This window comes from Rattus norvegicus, chromosome 6 (assembly GCF_021556685.1).
Source record: "Rattus norvegicus strain SHRSP/BbbUtx chromosome 6, alternate assembly SHRSP_T2T, whole genome shotgun sequence".
In the NCBI taxonomy this organism is placed as follows: Eukaryota; Metazoa; Chordata; class Mammalia; order Rodentia; family Muridae; genus Rattus; species Rattus norvegicus.
In genome coordinates, this window is record NC_141539.1 from 138,310,903 (window position 1) to 138,336,361 (window position 25,459).

The 25,459-nt window shown below is 51.3% G+C and overlaps 1 long non-coding RNA gene across 1 annotated transcript; it reads right to left on the reverse strand.

Annotated features, from left to right (window-relative positions):
- Positions 1-22,959: 22,959 nt before the first annotated feature.
- Positions 22,960-25,070, reverse strand: LOC148005497 (uncharacterized). Its single transcript, XR_015623430.1, has 2 exons — positions 24,315-25,070; positions 22,960-24,220 (listed from the first exon to the last, which is right to left on the reverse strand). It is a non-coding gene; the product is annotated as an uncharacterized LOC148005497 (long non-coding RNA).
- Between the last annotated feature and the right edge of the window lie 389 nt (positions 25,071-25,459).

Consider the following 25,459-nt stretch of genomic DNA (forward strand, 5'->3'; position numbering starts at 1 on the left):
TCTCTCTCTCAGATGAAAGCCATGCACCAGAAGAAAGAGACATGTGTGAACATTCCTCAGAGACATAGCCACAGCACTCACACCCAGCTCCACACAGACACACACAGCACCTGCCTGCCTGATCCAAACCCCAAACCCATGAACCCACTCCCTCTCCTCCAGGTCTTTGTTCTCAGAGTAGCACACTGAGGGTAGCTCAGCCTGGACACTTCCCAAGGGGCCTGGAGACACAGCAAGCATCTCTGGTCCACAGCCCCCATCCCTTGTTGGCCCTGTAATCCATGTGATGTCTCAGGAGAAGATGTTGTCTGAGAGCAGGGCCTGGTACAGTGTCCCTGGTACAGTGTCCCTGGTACAGTGTCCCTGGTAGAGTGTCCCTGGTGCAGTCTGCCTGGTAAAGTCTCTCTGGTACAAGATGCCTAGTATAGTCTGTGTGGTACAGTCTGCCTGGTACAGTCTCCCTGATACAGTCTGCCTGGTACAGTCTCCCTGATACAGTCTGCCTGGTACAGTCTCCCTGATACAGTCTGCCTGGTACAGTCTCTCTGGTACAGTCTGCCTGGCACAGTCTATCCCTGGTGCAGGCTTCAGGTCAGGCCCAAGTATGAAGAGTGCAGAAGACAGTGGGCAGAGCTGAGAGAGCGCTAGTCAGTTTTGTTCAGAGAACAGTGATGGCCGCTCCAGGCTACTGGACATCCCAGGTGTGCTTCTTACACTTCTCAAAGCTGTGGGAACACAACCGACCCTCTACTCACTTCAGTGTAATTGCCTATAGCAGGGCATGCCTCTGGGCATCAGGGAGTCACACAGAGGCAGGTAAGACTATAGACCTGGGGACTGAGAGGGGAAGGCATGTACAAGAGGGCCTCATCCTTAGGACACAGGGATTCGAGGCCTCTGGATAGCCAGTGAGCAACATATGCAGAGTGATGTGGCCCCAGGAGACTGATGGGCACCAGGAGGTCACAGAGCTAGAGGCCTGGAGGGCTAGAGTCTGTGGGAAGGGGGACTGCTTAGGTTCTTCCCACCCATGTCCAGGAGCAGAGGCTGAGCAGGGCCACAGAACAGGGTAAGGCAGGGAGACAGGGGCATGAAGGAGCCTTTGGGACTGTGTGATGAGAACTAGGCTGTGCTTTTACTGAGCCTGAGTTTGTGGCAGCTGCCTCATGGGGAAGGCACCCAGAGGTAAGGCAGAGGAAAGGAGTAACCAGGGCTGAGGGCACCACAGGATCTGAGGATTTAGAGGCAGCTATGACCCATTTGTCATGGTATTTGGACATGTACTTCATGGACACAGATCTGAGAACCAGGCCTGGCTCTCACTAACCGGCAGGAGGTGTCCCACTTGTGGCTGTAGGTCTTTCAGCACACCATGCCATGGGCCTCTCACACTGGACGATCTGTCTGAAAGGCTGATGTTGGGAGGTGGGAGCCCAGGCCTGGGGTCTGGGACACTGGGTGACAGAGGTGTCCAGAATGTAGAGTGCTCAGGGTGCGGGTGGGGACAAGCTGTAGAGTGTCCCCATGAGGGGACAGGCTGAGGTAGGGACTGAAGTCCATCCACAGGCCCACCACACTCCATGCTCTGGATGAGAGCACTGAGCTCTGCCACCCTACAACAGCAGGCACAGCGGCCTCCATGCTAGGAAAGCCAGGCAGCAGGGACAGAGTTCCTGGATGGGGCAGGTGGAATTGTCTCTGCTCGGCATCAAACTAAGTGGACCTTCAGCAGTAAGGTCTTACTGTCTAGTCATGGTGGACAGCCAGGAACATAGTCAATGAACAGCCTGCTTTGTTTGGATTCCTCTGGAGACTTCCTGATCAATAACTTGTAGGCCTCCATGTTTCATGTGACAACTTACATCTCTCTATGTATAACAGGGGCTTTCTGTGTAGTCCTGGGTATCCTAGAACACCCTGTGTAGACCAGGCTGGCTTCAAACTTGGGACATCCTCCTGTCTCTGCCTTCTAATCCATGCTGGGATTAAAGCCTGTGCCACCACACACAATCTAACCCATTTCTTCTGGAAACAACACTGTTCACCCAGCCATACACTGAGTTAAAATTCCTTAATAAATGTTAGTTCATTTACAAAATAGTGACTTTCCATAAGGCTTCTTCATGGATCCTAATCCAACTTTTACCTTCTCTTTTCCCCAATCCTCCAATCCCCCTATTCCCACTTAAATCTGAAATCCCCCTCCCTCCATTTTCAAGCTGCCTGTGTTCTATGTCCCCTCATATTGTTTTTTTCTTGTGTGGAGGTTTGCAGATTTGAATGCAGGAACCCTTCACTGGGGCTAAGCCTCCTGCCACCCAGCACTTCCCATCCCCACACCTCCTCACGCTTGATTTAGCCCATGTCCCCTCATGTGTATGGGTGTTTCTCTTCAGTCTGAGGCATTACTCCCCGTGTCCTCTGGAGAGCTGCCTACTGTCACAGATACCTTTCTTCTGTTTCTGCTAGGGGAAGCTTTTATTTCCCCTTGAATTTTAATCATTGTCTGGCTGTAATACCCTGGGTTGAGAGCTGTGGTCTTTCAGAACTTGGACTTTGTCTATCCAGGCATCTGGCCTTAAAGTTTCTACTGTGGGGCTGCAGAGATGGCTCAGTGGTTAACCACACATTTCTTCTTGCAGAGGACTTGGGCTTGATTCTTAGTACCTCCGTGGCAGCTAAGAACCATCTGTAACTCCAGCTGCACAGGATTCGATGCCCTTTTCTGGAGGTCATCTGGAGTAGTCAGCTCAGCAGGGCCCCGGGATGAGGCATGGAGAGTCCATGCTGACAGGCAGGGCTCCACAGAGAGAGAAAGACGGAAACACAGGCCACTGAAAGAGACAGTAATGGACTGAGGGGACAGAGAGAAACACACGGACAGACAGACAGACAGACAGACAGACAGACAGAGATAACAAAACACCGACACTCATAGACACAGAGAACAGAGGGGACAGGGAAGTTTTGAGAGCAATGGGTAGGAGGTGAGAGAGACACAGAGGCAATACATACAGAGAGTGACTCCAGAAGACAGAGTCTGAGAGGAGACACTGCAAGAGACAGAGACCCCAAAAGGGTTGAGAGCACTGGATGCTTTCACAGAGAATCCAGATTCAATTCCCAGCAGGTTCATGGCAGTTCATACTGCAATCCCAGTTCCAGGGTGCCCTGAAGGATCCTTCATGCATGTGGAGCACAGAAGCGCTCTCTCTCTCTCTCTCTCTCTCTCTCTCTCTCTCTCTCTCTCTCACACACACACACACACACACACACACACACACACACTGAAATGAAGGCAGTGGCACACACACACATACACACACACACACACACACACACACATACACTCTAATGAAGGCAGTGGCGCACACACACACTCTCAGATGAAAGCCATGAACCAGAAGACAGAGACATGTGTGAACACTCCTCAGAGACATAGCCACAGCACTCACACCCAGCTCCACACAGACACACACAGCACCTGCCTGCCTGATCCAAACCCCAAACCCATTGACCCACTCCCTCTCCTCCAGGTCTTTGTTCTCAGAGTAGCACACTGAGGGTAGCTCAGCCTGGACACTTCCCAAGGGGCCTGGACACACAGCATGCATCTCTGGTCCACAGCCCCCATCCCTTGTTGGCCCTGTAATCCATGTGATGTCTCAGGAGAAGATGTTGTCTGAGAGCAGGGCCTGGTACAGTGTCCCTGGTACAGTGTCCCTGGGACAGTGTCCCTGGTACAGTCTCCCTGGTACAGTCTCCCTGGTACAGTCTCTCTAGTAAAGTCTCTCTGGTACAGTTTCCCTGGTACAGTCTTCCTGGTACAGTGTCCCTGGTACAGTCTCTCTGGTAAAGTCTCTCTGGCACAGGATGCCTAGTATAGTCTTTCTGGTACAATCTGCCTGGTACAGTCTGCCTAGTACAGTCTCCCTGGTAAAGTCTGTCCCTGGTTCAGGCTTCAGGTCAGGCCCAAGTGTGAAGGGTGCAGAAGATAGTGGGCAGAGCTGAGAGAGCGCTAGTCAGTTTTGTTCAGAGATCAGTGATGGCCGCTCCAGGCTACTGGACATCCCAGGTGTGCTTCTTACACTTCTCAAAGCTGTGGGAACACAACCGACCCTCTACTCACTTCAGTGTAATTGCCTATAGCAGGGCATGCCTCTGGACATCAGGAAGTCACACAGAGGCAGGTAAGACTCTAGACCTGGGGACTGAGAGGGGAAGGCATGTACAAGAGGGCCTCATCCTTAGGACACAGGGATTTGAGGCCTCTGGATAGCCAGTGAGCAACATATGCAGAGTGATGTGGCCCCAGGAGACTGATGGGCACCAGGAGGTCACAGAGCTAGAGGCCTGGAGGGCTAGAGTCTGTGGGAAGGGGGACTGCTTAGGTTCTTCCCACCCATGTCCAGGAGCAGAGGCTGAGCAGGGCCACAGAACAGGGTAAGGCAGGGAGACAGGGGCATGAAGGAGCCTTTGGGACTGTGTGATGAGAACTAGGCTGTGCTTTTACTGAGCCTGAGTTTGTGGCAGCTGCCTCATGGGGAAGGCACCCAGAGGTAAGGCAGAGGAAAGGAGTAACCAGGGCTGAGGGCACCACAGGATCTGAGGATTTAGAGGCAGCTATGACCCATTTGTCATGGTATTTGGACATGTACTTCATGGACACAGATCTGAGAACCAGGCCTGGCTCTCACTAACCGGCAGGAGGTGTCCCACTTGTGGCTGTAGGTCTTTCAGCACACCATGCCATGGGCCTCTCACACTGGACGATCTGTCTGAAAGGCTGATGTTGGGAGGTGGGAGCCCAGGCCTGGGGTCTGGGACACTGGGTGACAGAGGTGTCCAGAATGTAGAGTGCTCAGGGTGCGGGTGGGGACAAGCTGTAGAGTGTCCCCATGAGGGGACAGGCTGAGGTAGGGACTGAAGTCCATCCACAGGCCCACCACACTCCATGCTCTGGATGAGAGCACTGAGCTCTGCCACCCTACAACAGCAGGCACAGCGGCCTCCATGCTAGGAAAGCCAGGCAGCAGGGACAGAGTTCCTGGATGGGGCAGGTGGAATTGTCTCTGCTCGGCATCAAACTAAGTGGACCTTCAGCAGTAAGGTCTTACTGTCTAGTCATGGTGGACAGCCAGGAACATAGTCAATGAACAGCCTGCTTTGTTTGGATTCCTCTGGAGACTTCCTGATCAATAACTTGTAGGCCTCCATGTTTCATGTGACAACTTACATCTCTCTATGTATAACAGGGGCTTTCTGTGTAGTCCTGGGTATCCTAGAACACCCTGTGTAGACCAGGCTGGCTTCAAACTTGGGACATCCTCCTGTCTCTGCCTTCTAATAAATGCTGGGATTAAAGCCTGTGCCACCACACACAATCTAACCCATTTCTTCTGGGAACAACACTGTTCACCCAGCCATACACTGAGTTAAAATTCCTTAATAAATGTTAGTTCATTTACAAAATAGTGGATTTCCATAAGGCTTCTTCATGGATCCTTAGTTTTGGATAACTGAACATCTCTCCTCTCCTCTCCTCTCCTCTCCTCTCCTCTCCTCTCCTCTCCTCTCCTCTCCTCTCCTCTCCTCTCCTCTCCTCTCCTCTCCTCTCCCCGGTCCCCCATCCCTGTTATCTACACTTAAATCTTTAATGCTAAAAGCATCCTCCATTTTCAAGCTGCCTGTGTTCTACGTCCCCTCATATTATTTTTTTCTTGTGTGGAGGTTTGCAGATTTGAATGCAGGAACCCTTCACTGGGGCTAAGCCTCCTGCCACCCAGCACTTCCCATCCCCACACCTCCTCACGCTTGATTTAGCCCCTGTCCCCTCATGTGAATGGGTGTTTCTCTTCAGTCTGAGGCATTACTCCCCGTGTCCTCTGAAGAGCTGCCTACTGTCACAGATACCTTTCTTCTGTTTCTGCTAGGGGAAGCTTTTATTTCCCCTTGAATTTTAATCATTGTCTGGGTGTAATACCCTGGGTTGAGAGATGTGGTCTTTCAGAACTTGGACTTTGTCTATCCAGGCATCTGACCTTAAAGTTTCTACTGTGGGGCTGCAGAGATGGCTCAGTGGTTAACCACACACGTTGTTCTTGCAGAGGACTTGGGCTTGATTCCTAGTACCTCCGTGGCAGCTAAGAACCATCTGTAACTCCAGCTGCACAGGATTCGATGCCCTTTTCTGGAGGTCATCTGGAGTAGTCAGCTCAGCAGGGCCCCGGGATGCAGCATGGAGAGTCCATGCTGACAGGCAGGGCTCCACAGAGAGAGAAAGACAGAAACACAGGCCACTGAAAGAGACAGTAATGGACTGAGGGGACAGAGAGAAACACACGGACAGACAGACAGACAGACAGACAGACAGACAGAGATAACAAAACACCGACACTCATAGACACAGAGAACAGAGGGGACAGGGAAGTTTTGAGAGCAATGGGTAGGAGGTGAGAGAGACACAGAGGCAATACATACAGAGAGTGACTCCAGAAGACAGAGTCTGAGAGGAGACACTGCAAGAGACAGAGACCCCAAAAGGGTTGAGAGCACTGGATGCTTTCACAGAGAATCCAGATTCAATTCCCAGCAGGTTCATGGCAGTTCATACTGAAATCCCAGTTCCAGGGTGCCCTGAAGGATCCTTCATGCATGTGGAGCACAGAAGCGCTCTCTCTCTCTCTCTCTCTCTCTCTCTCTCTCTCTCTCTCTCTCTCTCTCAGATGAAAGCCATGAACCAGAGACAGAGACATGAGTGAACGCTCCTCAGAGACATAGCCACAGCACTCACACCCAGCCTCCACACAGACACACACAGCACCTGCCTGCCTGATCCAAACCCCAAACCCATTGACCCACTCCCTCTCCTCCAGGCCTTTGTTCTCAGAGTAGCACACTGAGGGTAGCTCAGCCTGGACACTTCCCATGGGACCTGGTAACACAGTATGAGCCTCTGGTCCACAGCCCCCACCTCTTGCTGGCCCTGTAATCCATGTGATGTCTCAGTAAAAGATGTTGTCTGAGATCAGGGCCTGGTACAGTCTCCCTGGTGCAGTCTCCCTGGTACAGTCTCCCTGGTACAGTCTCCCTGGTGCAGTCTGCATGGTAAAGTCTCTCTGATATAGTGTGCCTTGTACAGTCTGCCTGGCACACTCTGCCTGGTACAATCTCCCTGGTACAGTCTTCCTGGTACAGTCTGCCTGGTAAAGTCTGTCCCTGGTGCAGGCTTCAGGTCAGGCCCAAGTGTGAAGGGTGCAGAAGATAGTGGGCAGAGCTGAGAGAATGCTAGTCAGTTTTGTTCAGAGAACAGTGATGGCCGCTCCAGGTTACTGGACATCCCAGGTGTGCTTCCTACACTTCTCAAAGCTGTGGGAACACAACCGACCCTCTACTCACTTCAGTGTAATTGTCTATAGCAGGGTATGCCTCTGGACATCAGGAAGTCACACAGAGGCAGGTAAGACTCTAGACCTGGGGACTGAGAGGGGAAGGCATGTACAAGAGCAACACATGCAGAGTGATGAGGCCCCAGGAGTCTAATGGACACCAGGAGGTCACAGAGCTAGAGGCCTGGAGGGCTAGGGTCTGTTGGAAGAGGGACTGCATTCACTCTTCCTATGCTTGCCCAGGAACTCTTGTCTGTGCAGGAGCACAGACAGGCTAAGGCAGGGAGACAGGGGCATGAAGCAACCTTTGGGACTGTATGGTAGGAACTAGGCTATGTTCTGACTGAGCCTGGGTTTGTGGCAGCTGCCTCATGGGGAAGGCACCCAGAGGCCAGGCCGAGGAAAGGAGTAACCAGGGCTGAGGGCCCACAGGGTCTGAGGAATTAGAGGCAGCTATGACCCATTTGTCATGGTATTTGGTCATGTACTTCATGGACACAGATCTGAGAACCAGGCCGGCTCTCACCAACCCTCAGGAAGTGGGTTTATGTTGTTCAGCACCATGAAATGGGTCTGTCACACTGGAAGATCTGTCTGAAAGGCAGATGTGATGTGGGAGCCAAGGATGGGACCTAGGACACTGGGTGACAGAGGTGTCCAGGACGTAGAGTACTCAGAGTGTGGGTAGAGACAAGCTGTGCTGTGTTCCTCCATGAGGGGACAGGCTAATACAGGCTTCGAAGTCTCTTTTGTATCCATAGGCACAGCCCATACTGCCCTTGTCCATGGTCCCTGTGGGGTCAGAAACTCAGTGCCAAGTGAGCCATCACCACGAACTAGAAGGGTCTACACTATCCTTGAAGTGTCTACACTCTTCATGATTCTCAACTCACACAGACTCTGTCCCAATCCACCATTGTGTTCAGTGTGCAGTCATGCCATGAACAGAGAGGGGAAGGGTGACACACCCAACAGTCTTGTGCATTTGACACTCATGTGTTCAAGCATGTTCGTACCCACTGTAGTTCTCCATCTAACAGGAAACAGTGGTGTCCTCCTTGGGAACTAATTCTCACTGTCAACATCTCCTCACACCAGAGGCCTATAGACTCAACCTCTTTGAGGAGCTAATGTTGGTAGCTAACAGGGCTCGATGTTGGTGGCTATAGCTGCTGTCCCAGTGGCTGCCAGAGATGCTTGACCACCATAGTCCCGGACTTGAGTATAGGAGTAACCTGGAATCAACCAAGTCCAGACACTGTAGGGTGAAAGAGGGTCGCCTCTCTGTCTTCCTGCTGTGTAGACAGATCCTGTAGGTGTGATCACAGAGTGGTGTTTCCCTTCTTGGCCAGTTTCAAGCCAGAGCATTCAGGAGGAGAGAGAATAAAACAGGGAAACATGGCAAGGGAGAGACAGAAACAGGCAGACCTGGAGACTGGGGGCTTGGGAAAGAGGTAAATGTGAGTATGAGGAACAAAGATAGGGAGTTGAAGATAGAGATAGAGACCAAGAGATAGGGGCAGAGAGAGACAGAGACAGAGAGAGACAGAGAGAGAGACAGAGAGACAGAGACAGAGAGACAGAGAAAAGTCCATGAAACAGGCAGAGAGATAAAGACAGTGAGAGAAAAGACAGAGAGACAGAGACAGGGAGTAACAGAAAGACAGAGAGATGAGGAGATAGAGAGATGGGAAGACAGGAGAAGGACCAAGAGACACATGCAGAGGCAAGTGTTAGTAGAGAGACCTCTGATGGAATTGGCAGAGACAGAGGCAAACATAGATGGACTCTCTCCAACTATGGCTGACAGACTGAGCAGAGAGAATCCCACTCAGAGAGAGACAGAGGCTAAGCTGGGAGAGGCAGGGGTGGCCAGAGAGGGAGACAGAGGAGAGCCTGTGGGACAGGTCAGACACCATCTTGGAAGACCCAGTGACAAGCCAGGGAGGTGACAGGTTAGTGCAGTTTCTACCCCACAGTCCACAGGCTGGAGCCACAGGCCTGTGTCCATGTGGCCACAGGCTAGCTCCCAGCCTGCCAAGCCTGTCTGTGGAGGGATTGCGGAGTGGGGCTGGGCTGAGGCAGGCCAGGATTCTTCCAGTGGAGCGGCCAGGAGTGGGCTGAGGGTCACTGCCCACCATCCCTAGGATTCTGGGTAACAGATGGCCTTTATTATTTTCCTTCATGTTTAGGGTGGAACCTGCTTAGGTCAGCTAGGGCTCACCATGATGGCCTGGACTGTGATGAGTTAATGGGCCCCTAAGGGTAGTTTTTCCACATGGGCTGGGGCACGGGGGCACAGATATCAGTACCTGAAACAGGGCTTGCTCACAACATCTCTCTCTCTGTCTCTCTGTCTCTCTGTGTGTGTCTCTCTCTGTCTCTGTCTCTCTCTGTCTCTCTGTCTCTGTGTGTGTCTCTCTCTGTCTCTCTCTCTGTCTCTCTGTCTCTCTCTCTGTCTCTGTCTCTCTCTCTCTCTCTCTCTCACACACACACACACACACACACACACACACACACACACACACCTGCCGAGTGACTCACTCTGTGCAGGGTTGGCCCTCGGGGCACATGCAAATGGATGTTTGTTCCATGCAGAAAAACATGTTTCTCATTCTCTGAGCCAAAAATAGCATCAATGATTCCCCCACCTGCAGCTGCAGGTTCACCCCACCCTGGCCAGGTTGACCAGCTTTGGGGATGGGGCTGGGGGTTCCATGACCCCTAACGGTGACATTGAATTCAGTGTTTTCCCATTTATCGACACTGCTGGAATCTGACCCTAGGAGGGAATGACAGGAGATAGGCAAGGTCCAAACACCCCAGGGAAGTGGGAGAGACAGGAAGGCTGTGTGTGCTCCAGGTCCTGGGTCTACCCAGAATCACGGGGATGGTGGGCAGTGACCCTCAGCCCAGTCACTGGCTGCTCCACTGGAAAAATCCTGGCCTGCCTCAGCCCAGCCCCACTCCGCAATCCCTCCACAGACAGGCTTGGCAGGCTGGGAGCTAGCCTGTGGCCACATGGACACAGGCCTGTGGCTCCAGCCTGTGGACTGTGGGGTAGAAACTGCACTAACCTGTCACCTCCCTGGCTTGTCACTGGGTCTTCCAAGATGGTGTCTGACCTGTCCCACAGGCTCTCCTCTGTCTCCCTCTCTGGCCACCCCTGCCTCTCCCAGCTTAGCCTCTGTCTCTCTCTGAGTGGGATTCTTTCTGCTCAGTCTGTTCCTCAGTTGCTGTATCTCTGTCTCTATCAAAACATAATGCTTTCTCCTCTAACACCGTGTCTCTCCTCTTTCTCTCCTCTCTCTCTCTCTCTCTCTCTCTCTCTCTCTCTCTCTCTCTCTCTGTATTATCTCTGCCTGTGCTTTCTTTCTCTAGGTGAGAGAGAACATCTTCAGGCATCTCTCTGTCTGTCTGTATTTCTGGCCTATTTCTCTGTCTTCCTATCTTTTGTCTTTTCTGTTTCTTGATTTTTTTTCTCCGTGTCTTTCTCTCTACTCTTCTCTCTCCCTCGTTGTTTCTCCATCTCTGTTTCTCTCTTTCTCTGTTTCCTGTCTCTCTCCTTGTATCTTTGTGTGCCTATCCATGTCTCTCTGCTGTCTCTTTTCTCCGGAAAGCAATTTACTAAAGGAACAATCATGTCTTTTCCCTGATGTCTGTTTCCGTCGGGCGTCTCCTTGTCTCTCCCTGCAATCCTGTGCTTTTCTCCCTTTGTCTTTCTCTGTCTCCATCTCACCTTTATTATGTCTCCCTGTCTTTCCTACCTTCCTGACTTTCTGTCTCTGGCCCTGAGTTCCTGGCCTGAAAATGGCCAAGAAGGGAAACACCACTCTGTGATCACACCTACAAGATCTGTCTACACAGCAGGAAGACAGAGAGGGGACACTCTTTCTAGAAAATTCCCCATTAGCAGACAAAGAGGAATAAAAGGAATAGAAGATGTTGTTGCATAAGGTTTTGTGAAATAACACACTAGGAAGAGAGGCCTTGGTCTACATAGAACTCTGGCCAGTGCCCTAAGTGTGTGCACTCTGTTGACCCCAGGCCATTCCTATATCTGAGGTCATGCCGATCAAGCATCTCTGGCAGCCACCGACACAGCAGCCGCAGTCACCAATACCAAGGAGCAGCTAGAAATGGGAGTGAGCCCAAGGAAGACCCCACTGACCCCTGACAGAGGGGTATGAGCATGCTTGTGCGTGTGGATGTGAAAGGCACAAGATTGTTGTGTGTGACAGTCTGAGACCACCACATTCCTTGCTCTCTGTGCCTGGCATGGTTTACAGTTGAGGACAGTGGTGGACCAGGGCAGAGCCTGTGTGAGCTATGAGAGTCAGGGAGAGCAAGCAAGGCAGGAAGACATCAGAGGCTCTGGTTTTCCAACAGTCTTCATGGTGATGATTCAGTGGGCACTAGATATGTGGCCCAAGCTAGGGCCATGAGCAGGGCCAGTATGGGTTAGGCCTATGGATGGACAAACAGCTTCAAGACCTCTTTCTGCTTGTCCCAACATGGAGGAACACTGCAGAGCTTGTCCCCCCCCCCCCCCCCGTACTCTGAGCACCATGTATACTGAACATGTTCTGCTACCCAGTATCTCAGGCCTCAGTCCTGAGACCCAGTCCCACAGCACAACCATTTTGAAAAGCCCTCCAGAGTGATATGCTATGGGATGATGTGCAGCTCCATATGAGGGCCTGTGGGAGCCAGGCCAGCCACCTCCACGTCCCCAGACCCTGTGGTCCGCTCAGCCCTGATTACTCTTTTCCTCTGTCTGGCCTCTGGGTGTCTTCCTCATGAGACAGCTGTCACAAACTCAGGCTCAGTCAGAGCACAGCCTAGACTCTCATCATACAGTCCCAAAGGCTCCTTCATGCCCCTGTCTCCCTGCCTTACCCTGTCCTGTGGCCCTGCATAGACAGTTGTTCCTGGGCAAGCATAGGAAGAGTGAATGCAGTCCCCCTTCCCACAGACCCTAGCCCTCCAGGCCTCTAGCTCTGTGACCTCCTGGTGCCCATCAGTCTCCTGGGGCCACATCACTCTGCATGTGTTTCTCACTGGCTGTATTGAAGCCTGAGACACCAGTGTTCCAAGGATGAGGCCCTGTTGTACTTACATACCTTCTACAGTCCCCAGGACTAGAGTCTTACCTGCCTCTGTGTGACTCCCTGATGCCCAGAGGCATGCCCTGCTATAGACAATTACAATGAATTGGGTAGAGGGTTGGTTGTGTTCCCACAGCTTTGAGAAGTGTAAGAAGCACACCTGGGATGTCCAGTAGCCTGGAGCAGCCATCACTGTTCTCTGAACAAAACTGACTAGCGCTCTCTCAGCTCTGCCCACTGTCTTCTGCACCCTTCACACTTGGGCCTGACCTGAAGCCTGCACCAGGGATAGAATGTTCCAGGCAGACTGTACCAGGCAGACTGTACCAGAGAGACTGTACCAGGGAGACTGTACCAGGCAGACTGTACCAGGCAGACTGTATCAGGGAGACTGTACCAAGGAGACTGTACCAGGGAGACTGTACCAGGCAGACTGTACCAGAGAGACTGTATCAGGGAGACTGCACCAAGGAGACTGTATCAGGGAGACTGTACCAAGGAGACTGTACCAGAGAGACTGTACCAGGCAGACTGTATCAGGCAGACTGTACCAGGCAGACTGTACCAGAGAGACTGTACCAGAGAGACTGTACCAGGCAGACTGTATCAGGGAGACTGTACCAAGGAGACTGTACCAGGGAGACTGTACCAGGCCGACTGTACCAGAGAGACTGTACCAGGCAGACAGTATCAGGCAGACTGTACCAGAGAGGCTGTACCAGAGAGACTGTATCAGGCAGACTGTACCAGGGAGACTGCACCAGGCCGACTGTACCAGAGAGACTGTACCAGGCAGACTGTATCAGGGAGACTGTACGAGGCAGATTGTACCAGAGAGACTGTACCAGAGAGACTGTATCAGGGAGACTGTACCAAGGAGACTGTATCAGGGAGACTGTACCAAGGAGACTGTACCAGAGAGACTATACCAGGCAGACTGTATCAGGCAGACTGTACCAGGCAGACTGTACCAGAGAGGCTGTACCAGAGAGACTGTATCAGAGAGACTGTACCAGGCAGACTGTATCAGGGAGACTGTACCAAGGAGACTGTACCAGGGAGACTGTACCAGGCCGACTGTACCAGAGAGGCTGTACCAGAGAGACTGTACCAGGCAGACTGTATCAGGGAGACTGTACCAGGGAGACTGTACCAGGCAGACTGTACCAGAGAGACTGTACCAGGCAGACTGTATCAGGGAGACTGTACGAGGCAGATTGTACCAGAGAGACTGTACCAGAGAGACTGTATCAGGAAGCCTGTACCAAGGAGACTGTACCAGAGAGACTGTACCAGGGGGACTGTACCAGGGGGACTGTACCAGGCCCTGCTCTCAGACAACATCTTTTCCTGAATCATCACATGGGTTATAGGGCCAACAAGAGGTGGCCCTGTGCACGCTATGTAACCAGGTCCCATGGGAAGTGTCTAGGCTGAGCTACCCTCGGTGTGCTACTCTGAAATCAAAGGCCTGAAGGAGAGGGAGTGAGTTAATGGGTTTGGGATTTGGAACAGGGAGGCAGGTGATTTGTGTGTCTGCGGGGAACTGGGTGTGAGTGTTGTGGCTATGTCTCTGAGGAGTGTTCACACATGTCTCTGTCTTCTGGTTCATGGCTTTCATTTGAGAGTGTATGTGTGTGTGTGTGTGCGTGTGTGTGTGTGTGTGTGTGTGTGTGTGTGTGTGTGAGAGAGAGAGAGAGAGAGAGCGAGAGAGCGAGCTTCTGTGCTCCACATGCATGAAGGATCCTTCAGGGCACCCTGGAACTGGGATTGCAGTATGAGCTGCCATGAGCCTGCTGGGAATTGAATCTGGATTCTCTGTGAAAGCATCCAGTGTTCTCAACCCTTTTGGGGTCTCTGTCTCTTGCAGTGTCTCCTCTCAGACTCTGTCTTCTGGAGTCACTCTCTGTATGTATTGCCTCTGTGTCTCTCTCACCTCCTACCCATTGCTCTCAAAACTTCCCTGTCCCCTTTGTTCTCTGTGTCTATGAGTGTCGGTGTTTTGTTATCTCTGTCTGTCTGTCTGTCTGTCTGTCTGTCTGTCTGTCTGTCTGTCTGTCTGTCCGTGTGTTTCTCTCTGTCCCCTCAGTCCATTACTGTCTCTTTCAGTGGCCTGTGTTTCCGTCTTTCTCTCTCTGTGGAGCCCTGCCTGTCAGCATGGACTCTCCATGCTGCATCCTGGGGCCCTGCTGAGCTGACTACTCAAGATGACCTCCAGAAAAGGGCATCGAATCCTGTGCAGCTGGAGTTACAGATGGTTCTTAGCTGCCACGGAGGTACTAGGAATCAAGCCCAAGTCCTCTGCAAGAACAACGTGTGTGGTTAACCACTGAGCCATCTCTGCAGCCCCACAGTAGAAACTTTAAGGCCAGATGCCTGGATAGACAAAGTCCAAGTTCTGAAAGACCACAGCTCTCAACCCAGGGTATTACACCCAGACAATGATTAAAATTCAAGGGGAAATAAAAGCTTGCCCTAGCAGAAACAGAAGAAAGGTATCTGTGACAGTAGGCAGCTCTTCAGAGAACACGGGGAGTAATGCCTCAGACTGAAGAGAAACACCCATTCACATGAGGAAACATGGGCTAAATCGAGCGTGAGGAGGTGTGGGGATGGGAAGTGCTGGGTGGCAGGAGGCTTAGCCCCAGTGAAGGGTTCCTGCATTCAAATCTGCAAACCTCCACACAAGAAAAAAACAATATGAGGGGACATAGAACACAGGCAGCTTGAAAATGGAGGGAGGGGGATTTCAGATTTAAGTGGGAATAGGGGGATTGGAGGATTGGGGAAAAGAGAAGGTAAAAGTTGGATTAGGATCCATGAAGAAGCCTTATGGAAAGTCACTATTTTGTAAATGAACTAACATTTATTAAGGAATTTTAACTCAGTGTATGGCTGGGTGAACAGTGTTGTTTCCAGAAGAAATGGGTTAGATTGTGTGTGGTGGCACAGGCTTTAATCCCAGCATGGATTAGAAGGCAGAGACAGGAGGATGTCCCAAGTTTGAAGCCAGCCTGGTCTACACAGGGTGTTCTAGGATACCCAGGACTACACAGAAAGCCCGTGTTATACATAGAGAGATGTAAGTTGTCACATGAAACATGGAGACCTACAAGTTATTGATCAGGAAGTCTCCAGAGGAATCCAAACAAAGCAGGCTGTTCATTGACTATGTTCCTGGCTGTCCACCATGACTAGACAGTAAGACCTTACTGCTGAAGGTCCACTTAGTTTGATGCCGAGCAGAGACAATTCCACCTGCCCCATCCAGGAACTCTGTCCCTGCTGCCTGGCTTTCCTAGCATGGAGGCCGCTGTGCCTGCTGTTGTAGGGTGGCAGAGCTCAGTGCTCTCATCCAGAGCCTGGTGTGTGGTGGGCCTGTGGATGGACTTCAGTCCCTACCTCAGCCTGTCCCCTCATGGGGACACTGTACAGCTTGTCCCCACCCGCACCCTGAGCACTCTACATTCTGGACACCTCTGTCACCCAGTGTCCCAGACCCCAGGCCTGGGCTCCCACCTCCCAACATCAGCCTTTCAGACAGATCGTCCAGTGTGAGAGGCCCATGGCATGGTGTGCTGAAAGACCTACAGCCACAAGTGGGACACCTCCTGCCGGTTAGTGAGAGCCAGGCCTGGTTCTCAGATCTGTGTCCATGAAGTACATGTCCAAATACAATGACAAATGGGTCATAGCTGCCTCTAAATCCTCAGACCCTGTGGTGCCCTCAGCCCTAGTTACTCCTTTCTTCTGCCTTACCTCTGGGTGCCTTCCCCATGAGGCAGCTGCCACAAACTCAGGCTCAGTAAAAGCACAGCCTAGTTCTCATCACACAGTCCCAAAGGCTCCTTCATGCCCCTGTCTCCCTGCCTTACCCTGTTCTGTGGCCCTGCTCAGCCTCTGCTCCTGGACATGGGTGGGAAGAACCTAAGCAGTCCCCCTTCCCACAGACTCTAGCCCTCCAGGCCTCTAGCTCTGTGACCTCCTGGTGCCCATCAGTCTCCTGGGGCCACATCACTCTGCATATGTTGCTCACTGGCTATCCAGAGGCCTCAAATCCCTGTGTCCTAAGGATGAGGCCCTCTTGTACATGCCTTCCCCTCTCAGTCCTCAGGTCTAGAGTCTTACCTGCCTCTGTGTGACTTCCTGATGTCCAGAGGCATGCCCTGCTATAGGCAATTACACTGAAGTGAGTAGAGGGTCGGTTGTGTTCCCACAGCTTTGAGAAGTGTAAGAAGCACACCTGGGATGTCCAGTAGCCTGGAGCGGCCATCACTGATCTCTGAACAAAACTGACTAGCGCTCTCTCAGCTCTGCCCACTATCTTCTGCACCCTTCACACTTGGGCCTGACCTGAAGCCTGAACCAGGGACAGACTTTACCAGGGAGACTGTACTAGGCAGACTGTACCAGGCAGATTGTACCAGAAAGACTATACTAGGCATCCTGTGCCAGAGAGACTTTACCAGAGAGACTGTACCAGGGACACTGTACCAGGAAGACTGTACCAGGGAAACTGTACCAGAGAGACTTTACTAGAGAGACTGTACCAGGGAGACTGTACCAGGGAGACTGTACCAGGGAGACTGTACCAGGGACACTGTCCCAGGGACACTGTACCAGGGACACTGTACCAGGGACACTGTACCAGGCCCTGCTCTCAGACAACATCTTCTCCTGAGACATCACATGGATTACAGGGCCAACAAGGGATGGGGGGCTGTGGACCAGAGATGCATGCTGTGTGTCCAGGCCCCTTGGGAAGTGTCCAGGCTGAGCTACCCTCAGTGTGCTACTCTGAGAACAAAGACCTGGAGGAGAGGGAGTGGGTCAATGGGTTTGGGGTTTGGATCAGGCAGGCAGGTGCTGTATGTGTCTGTGTGGAGCTGGGTGTGAGTGCTGTGGCTATGTCTCTGAGGAGTGTTCACACATGTCTCTGTCTTCTGGTTCATGGCTTTCATCTGAGAGTGTGTGTGTGCGCCACTGCCTTCATTAGAGTGTATGTGTGTGTGTGTGTGTGTGTGTGTGTGTATGTGTGTGTGCCACTGCCTTCATTTCAGTGTGTGTGTGTGTGTGTGTGTGTGTGTGAGAGAGAGAGAGAGAGAGAGAGAGAGAGAGAGAGAATGAGAGAGCTTCTGTGCTCCACATGCATGAAGGATCCTTCAGGGCACCCTGGAACTGGGATTGCAGTATGAACTGCTATGAACCTGCTGGGAATTGAATCTGGATTCTCTGTGAAAGCATCCAGTGCTCTCAACCCTTTTGGGGTCTCTGTCTCTTGCAGTGTCTCCTCTCAGACTCTGTCTTCTGGAGTCACTCTCTGTATGTATTGCCTCTGTGTCTCTCTCACCTCCTACCCATTGCTCTCAAAACTTCCCTGTCCCGTCTGTTCTCTGTGTCTATGAGTGTCGGTGTTTTGTTATCTCTGTCTGTCTGTCTGTCTGTCTGTCTGTCTGTCTGTCTGTCTGTCTGTCTGTCTGTCTGTCTGTCTGTCCGTGTGTTTCTCTCTGTCCCCTCAGTCCATTACTGTCTCTTTCAGTGGCCTGTGTTTCCGTCTTTCTCTCTCTGTGGAGCCCTGCCTGTCAGCATGGACTCTCCATGCTGCATCCCGGGGCCCTGCTGAGCTGACTACTCCAGATGACCTCCAGAAAAGGGCATCGAATCCTGTGCAGCTGGAGTTACAGATGGTTCTTAGCTGCCACGGAGGTACTAAGAATCAAGCCCAAGTCCTCTGCAAGAAGAAATGTGTGGTTAACCACTGAGCCATCTCTGCAGCCCCACAGTAGAAACTTTAAGGCCAGATGCCTGGATAGACAAAGTCCAAGTTCTGAAAGACCACAGCTCTCAACCCAGGGTATTACAGCCAGACAATGATTAAAATTCAAGGGGAAATAAAAGCTTCCCCTAGCAGAAACAGAAGAAAGGTATCTGTGACAGTAGGCAGCTCTCCAGAGGACACGGGGAGTAATGCCTCAGACTGAAGAGAAACACCCATACACATGAGGGGACATGGGCTAAATCAAGCGTGAGGAGGTGTGGGGATGGGAAGTGCTGGGTGGCAGGAGGCTTAGCCCCAGTGAAGGGTTCCTGCATTCAAATCTGCAAACCTCCACACAAGAAAAAAACAATATGAGGGGACATAGAACACAGGCAGCTTGAAAATGGAGGGAGGGGGATTTCAGATTTAAGTGAGAATAGGGGGATTGGACGATTGGGGAAAAGAGAAGGTAAAAGTTGGATTAGGATCCATGAAGAAGCCTTATGGAAATCCACTATTTTGTAAATGAACTAACATTTATTAAGGAATTTTAACTCAGTGTTTGGCTGGGTGAACAGTGTTGTTCCCAGAAGAAATGGGTTAGATTGTGTGTGGTGGCACAGGCTTTAATCCCAGCATGGATTAGAAGGCAGAGACAGGAGGATGTCCCAAGTTTGAAGCCAGCCTGGTCTACACGGGATGTTCTAGGATACCCAGGACTACACAGAAAGCCCGTGTTATACATAGAGAGATGTAAGTTGTCACATGAAACATGGAGGCCTACAAGTTATTGATCAGGAAGTCTCCAGAGGAATCCAAACAAAGCAGGCTGTTTATTGACTATGTTCCTGGCTGTCCACCATGACTAGACAGTAAGACCTTACTGCTGAAGGTCCACTTAGTTTGATGCCGAGCAGAGACAATTCCACCTGCCCCATCCAGGAACTCTGTCCCTGCTGCCTGGCTTTCCTAGCATGGAGGCCGCTGTGCCTGCTGTTGTAGGGTGGCAGAGCTCAGTGCTCTCATCCAGAGCCTGGTGTGTGGTGGGCCTGTGGATGGACTTCAGTCCCTACCTCAGCCTGTCCCCTCATGGGGACACTCTACAGCTTGTCCCCACCCGCACCCTGAGCACTCTACATTCTGGACACCTCTGTCACCCAGTGTCCCAGACCCCAGGCCTGGGCTCCCACCTCCCAACATCAGCCTTTCAGACAGATCGTCCAGTGTGAGAGGCCCATGGCATGGTGTGCTGAAAGACCTACAGCCACAAGTGGGACACCTCCTGCCGGTTAGTGAGAGCCAGGCCTGGTTCTCAGATCTGTGTCCATGAAGTACATGTCCAAATACAATGACAAATGGGTCATAGCTGCCTCTAATTCCTCAGACCCTGTGGTGCCCTCAGCCCTAGTTACTCCTTTCCTCTGCCTTACCTCTGGGTGCCTTCCCCATGAGGCAGCTGCCACAAACTCAGGCTCAGTAAAAGCACAGCCTAGTTCTCATCACACAGTCCCAAAGGCTCCTTCATGCCCCTGTCTCACTGCCTTACCCTGTCTAGTGCCCCTGCCCAGCTTCTGCTTCTGGACCAGGCCATGAGGAACTCAAGCAGTACCCCTTCGCACAGATTTACTCCCTTACACCTGTGGAACTGTTTTCTCTCGTGTGCTAGGGGTACACCCTATTAACTGGCTGAACGAACTGTTTCTGGGTGTGGGCTCTCATCTGTCCAGAGACTTATCCATGTGCCTTTCTCCTCTCTTTCTTATCGATGGAGGCTGTCGTCTTATTGGTTCTGTGTCTTACTGAGGTTCTTAGACTTAGGTATAGTTACCAGCAACAAAACAGAGACCTGGGTAGTTCCCCTTGACCTAGAGCTGAGATGAAAGGCCAAGCCTGGCAGCTGTAATGTTCCTCAGCCACCATATCCCTGAGCTCTATCCAGAGTGCTCCCATCTGCCATCTGATCTCCCCCATCGTCTTCTTCACTCTGTATTTGGACCTTAGTTGGACAAATCCTGATAGGGTTCTATCCCTTAGTACATGCTGACCACAGACGGTGTTTACTGCATTCAGTTAATTCCCTCTGAAGCATGACCTGGGGTACAGGGCCAGACAGTGAGAGCAACTGTGGACCCAGCCTCAGGCTGTTCAGTGAGCCCCAATCAGAAGTATCCCGACTGAGTTACCCTCAGCGTGCCTTCCTGAGGACAAAGGCCTGGAGGAGAGGGAGTGGGCAGACCTGTTTGAGGTTCAGACAGTTGTGCAGATGCTGTGTGTGTGTCTGTGTGGAGCTGTGTCTACGTGTTTGTAGGTGCATGGCTCTCATCGGAGTGTGTGCCAGGGCCTTCTTGTGAGTACCAGGTGGGCCACACTGCTGCACCTTTGTCTGTCTCTTCTCGCCTTTTCTTCCTTATGTCTGTCTCTCTTGCTTGCATGGGTCTTTCTGTCCCTGTCTCTTTCTCCTCTCGTCTTTGTGTCTCACCTTTCCCTGTGGTTACCTCTCATCTCTACATCCCTTACTGTCTTGTTTTCTCTGTACTTCTGTGTCCCTTGATCCCCTTTTCCATCTCTTACGTTTGTGTGTGTGTGTGTGTGTGTGTGTGTGTGTTAAGATCAAGCTGTACTCTGTTTTAAATTCCTCCATGTTGTGTCCCTTGCCCTGAGGGATTTCACTGTTTCAAATGGCCCTTGACTCCGTTTGGAAGATGGGGCGACGACTGGGCACCTTGGTGGCTATGTAAATAACGTCACCTTCCAAAGGCACAGCCTGATAAATAACTTATCCCTAAATTTGGTGTCACCCTATAATTTTATTAAAGATAATTAAGACTATAGAAACACATGGATCATTAAAAATCATACCAGGCCTGAGAATTTATTGTACACATCCAACTAAAGGGAGGTGCCACATCCTCACCGGAACCCATGAAGGGGAGGACACCTGACACTGTGATGGCAATGGCTCCACTAGACTGTCACTTGATCACCTGGTATATACATCAGGAGATCCAGAGGCCGAGAATCTCCGAGTGTCCCAGAGCCTTCTTTGGCTCACTATCTGCTCTTGACATGGTTCATTATGTGACATTGGACTGTTCACTCATTGGTCTGTCTGGACTCCATCCTGTCCATTGCCTGTATGGTCTTTAGCATCCTGAAGGTTGCTTCTGTACTGGACTCAATCCTGAGACTCAGTTTAGGTTTGATCTCTTGACTCTACAAAGAGACTCCACTGGGGCCTGTAGCAGACTTCTACTATCTATCTTCTGTTCTATTCCGTAGATACTTCTGTTCTCTGCATAAAATTTCTTATCCTGTTATCTTTCTGCATGCTTATCAAGAAGTAGTCTAGAACCAACTGCAGTGTGGGAAACATTCAGGGAGGTCATATGCAGTGAGGGAGCCTATCTGTGGAGCCCTGTCTGGCAGGAATACACTCTCCATTTTGCATCACCAGGGCCCTGTTGAGTTGACTATTCTAGTTGTCTACTAGAATAGTTGTGTGACCTTGGGTGATGCTGGCTGACCTCAGGCTGGCCTTGGCTGGCCTTGGTTGACACTCCTTGACACTGAATGACCCTGGGAAGACCAGACTTAATCTTAATTGGACTTGTTCTCACTGGGACAGAACATGGCCTCACTAAGGCATGACTGTGGATGGTTGTGGAGAACCTTGAGTGATGGGGGTTGGGGCCTTCTCAGTCCCTGTCAGGGCTCCCCTGGCTCTGACCCCTCATCCAGCCCCAGACCCACCTGGCCTGGTCCAGGGTGGTGTGATTCTCAGAACAGTAGCTCTGTTTTGGGGCACCTGGGCTGAGATAGGCTCAGGATGACTCAGCTGGCCTCAGAGTGGAGTTATTTTGAATGTTTCAGCAGGTGATAGAAAACAGAGACTTCAGAAGAAAGAAAAACAAGATGCTAATGTGACCATCCCTGCCCTACCCCCACACCTGCCCTGTAAACCTTCTCCACAGTGCTGACCCCACATCTGTAGACCCCAGGCCAGAGGCTCCAGCTCACAGGGCCTGGGCCTGCTTTGTTTCCATGAGCAAAAGGGGTCACTGTCCCAGTTGCAGCCCAGTATGTGAACAGTGTGGTGGGGATTCTGGAACCTTCTGCAGGAATCCCCTGTAGAGATCTTCCTAATGGGAATGAGGCTTGGAATATCAAAGGGACTTCTTGTAAAATACCACTGATTCCTTGGGCCTCATAGAATGGATGTGTGATGAGGACCAAGGTCCAGGACCAGTGTTGATAAGCAGAATTTGGGGCTAGAGTTCAGGCTTAGAAGTTGATGTTGAGGACCAGGGCCCAATGTCTAGGTCAGGGCCCATTGATCAGTACAGGACCTAGTTGTTAGAACCAGAACCCAGTACCTAGGACTAGGGCCCAGGGTCCATGCCCAGAACTCAGTGCCGTGGACTAGGGTCAAATGTCCATGACCAGGGCAAAGAGCTAGTGACCAGAATCAGGGCCCAGTTATCAGAATGTGAGTCTGATTATCAGAACCCAAGCAGACTGGTGGAGACCAGGGTTTAGTGATGAGGACTGGCACTTAGTGATCAAGACTGGATCTGGTGACAGGAATCAAAGAACACTGAGTTGGTCATAGGTGCCTCAGTAGAGAGAAGCTCACCAAAATGCTAAGCCTTCCTTTTCTGAAGGAGCAGAGGGGTTCATTCTTCTTGGAATAAAGATTAACCACAACTAGCCTACTGCCGTTACTTTATTCAAACATTATACAGAGTTAGTTGGGGCTGGGAAAGTTTTCAACTACCAAAGTCATCTTGCCCTTGCTGTGAGAGAGAGCAGACCACCCATACAACTCTCAGCCCTTTTCAACTATGGCTAGCCATAATCAAACGTAAGAGTTCTAAGTCTGCCAGGAGTGTTTAGGACCAAGGTGTGTGCAACTGCAAACCTTAATGTAGTACCAAGTGCAGATTGTCCAGGGAGACAACATTTCTTCAAGGTTCAAACAGCCTCAAAACCATTTCTCAGCCTTTCCTGATTAACCCAAAACATAGCAAAGGTCTGCCGAAACATTTCACTCAAAGCCAGATACAAAGGTTTTACCATACATTTCACTACACATTGTTTAGAAACAGGGTTCAGTGATCAGTATTGCGGCCCAGTGATTAGGAATGGGGACTAGTGATCAGGTTAGTTGTTAATGATCAGAACCAGTGATCAGTGATCAAGACTAGGCTCAGGAATGAGGACCAAACCCATTGATCATGACCAGGATTCAGTGACCTGGACCAGGACTCAGGGCTCAGGACTAGGGACCAGTTATTGGAACGAGTGGCCAGGACCAGGGTTTCATGATCGTGACTGAGGTCAGGGATCAGGATTATGGTTCAGTTACCAAGATAAGGCTCAGTATTCAGGACCAAGGTTCACAACCAGGACCAGTGTTTGGCAAGGGTGTTCACAGAGGCCAAATGTTTAGAAGTCAGGTCCAGAGATCAAGCTAATGGCCTGGTATTGGGTCTGAAGAGGCCACAAATACTTGTTGAAGTCAGTCAGTGTTCATCTTGGCTACAGCTACACACGGTTGTCTCGGACACTAGACAGTGGTCACCCTGTGTCTGCCCTGCCCAATGCCGCCACATTCTATACCGTAAGCAACAGTTTAGCATGGCACCACCACACTATCTCTGACCCCCTCACCCAATCCTTTGTTAACTTTTGTTTTTGATAGTAAGAAACTGTGCTTTTGCACCAGTTTATTGCTCAGCAAAGTATGGGAGTCGGGTGGGAAGCTGTCACATCAGTCTCTGAAACATAGAGGACTTTCTCCAAGCTTCATCCGTGCAAAGACACAAGTGGTCAGCCAGAGGGGAGGATCCTGGAGTTGGGTTATGTCTTTGCTTTTGCTGAGGTCTCAGCCTGGCTTCTGGAAGACTGGGTTAAACCCAGGAAGTGCTGCCATAATTTCCTTCTACTTCCTTCCACTTCCTTGATGTCTGTGAAGGGTTGCAAGGCCACATGTGGAGGGGCTGAGTAAATCCTCAAGGCCCCTGCCCCCACCCTGTACCCCACCGTCTCCATGACAGCCACCTGTGGCTGGCTCCTGGTCAGTACTGGGGGACCTCTTTGCTGCCAAATGGGCCTCGTACAGTTGTGACGGTGAGTGCTGTGCTGTAGAACAAGCTCAGTAGGAAGAGGGTGAGGAAGGTCACAGCGGTGGGCCACAGACTGGCACCCGGGGTCTCTTCCTCCAGGATGTCTTGTGACTGGTCCAGTATCACATAGGAAGGTGGCTCTTGGCATTCTGTAAGACATAGATGACCTTCTAGATCCAAACCCATGGGGATAGGGGCTCAGGCTTAAGGCCTCTGTTTCTATGCCCCCTTGGGCTTTGGGGACGGTGGTGGCAGGGGTTCCTTATCTCTGAGAAGGGACTTGTTCTGGGATAATGAGAAGGCAGGGTCCCAGGTAAGGAGCTGGAATCCTTGAAGTTCTTGAGATGCCCCCCAAGACCTGACTCTCTCTCTTTCCCTCAGGGGATCTTAATTAGAGAACTATCATGGTAAGAGAGTTGTTTCTGTCTTTGAGGCTCTGAGAAGAGTTTGAGCCCAAGGCCACTTGTCTCAGACCTCTCTAGACATTTAGCAACACCTCACAAAAGCCCCAGTTCTTAGGTTGAACTTGGCCTGGGTACTAGGGTTAGGTAAGATCGGACACTCTCAAACAGATACAGGCCAAGGTGATTTCTGGGCTGAGGTTGGAATACCAAGGGGTGGACATGTGGTCAGAGGATTCTGTTGCATTATAAAGAACTTGGGGGGGGGGTTAACCAACACTAAAGTCTCCCGGTAGAGACAACCCCACTGCCCTCAGAGTCTCCGCGCATAGAACTTTGATTTTAAGTGGAGGTAGGGACTGTGTGCCGATACTCAGTCACTCATATTTCTGTCACTGCAGCCATCCATCAGTCCATCCACCATTCCCATCATTCATCTGCATATCCACCCAACCTTGCTCCAGTCACTAACTCATGGCCTCACCCACCAGCCCCCCTCTCTCGACTATCGTGCTCCTCTGTCTTCTCTCCCTGTGTGTGTTCAGTCTTTCACCTATTGGCTCCTCCTTACTAGAATTCTGTTTTGGACCAGGCCTTGGGTTCCATGGGTGGCTATCGTGCTTTTCTGGGTCAGGTTTCCAAAGCTGGCCTGTCGCTTTTGCTATCCTCGGGGAAGTGG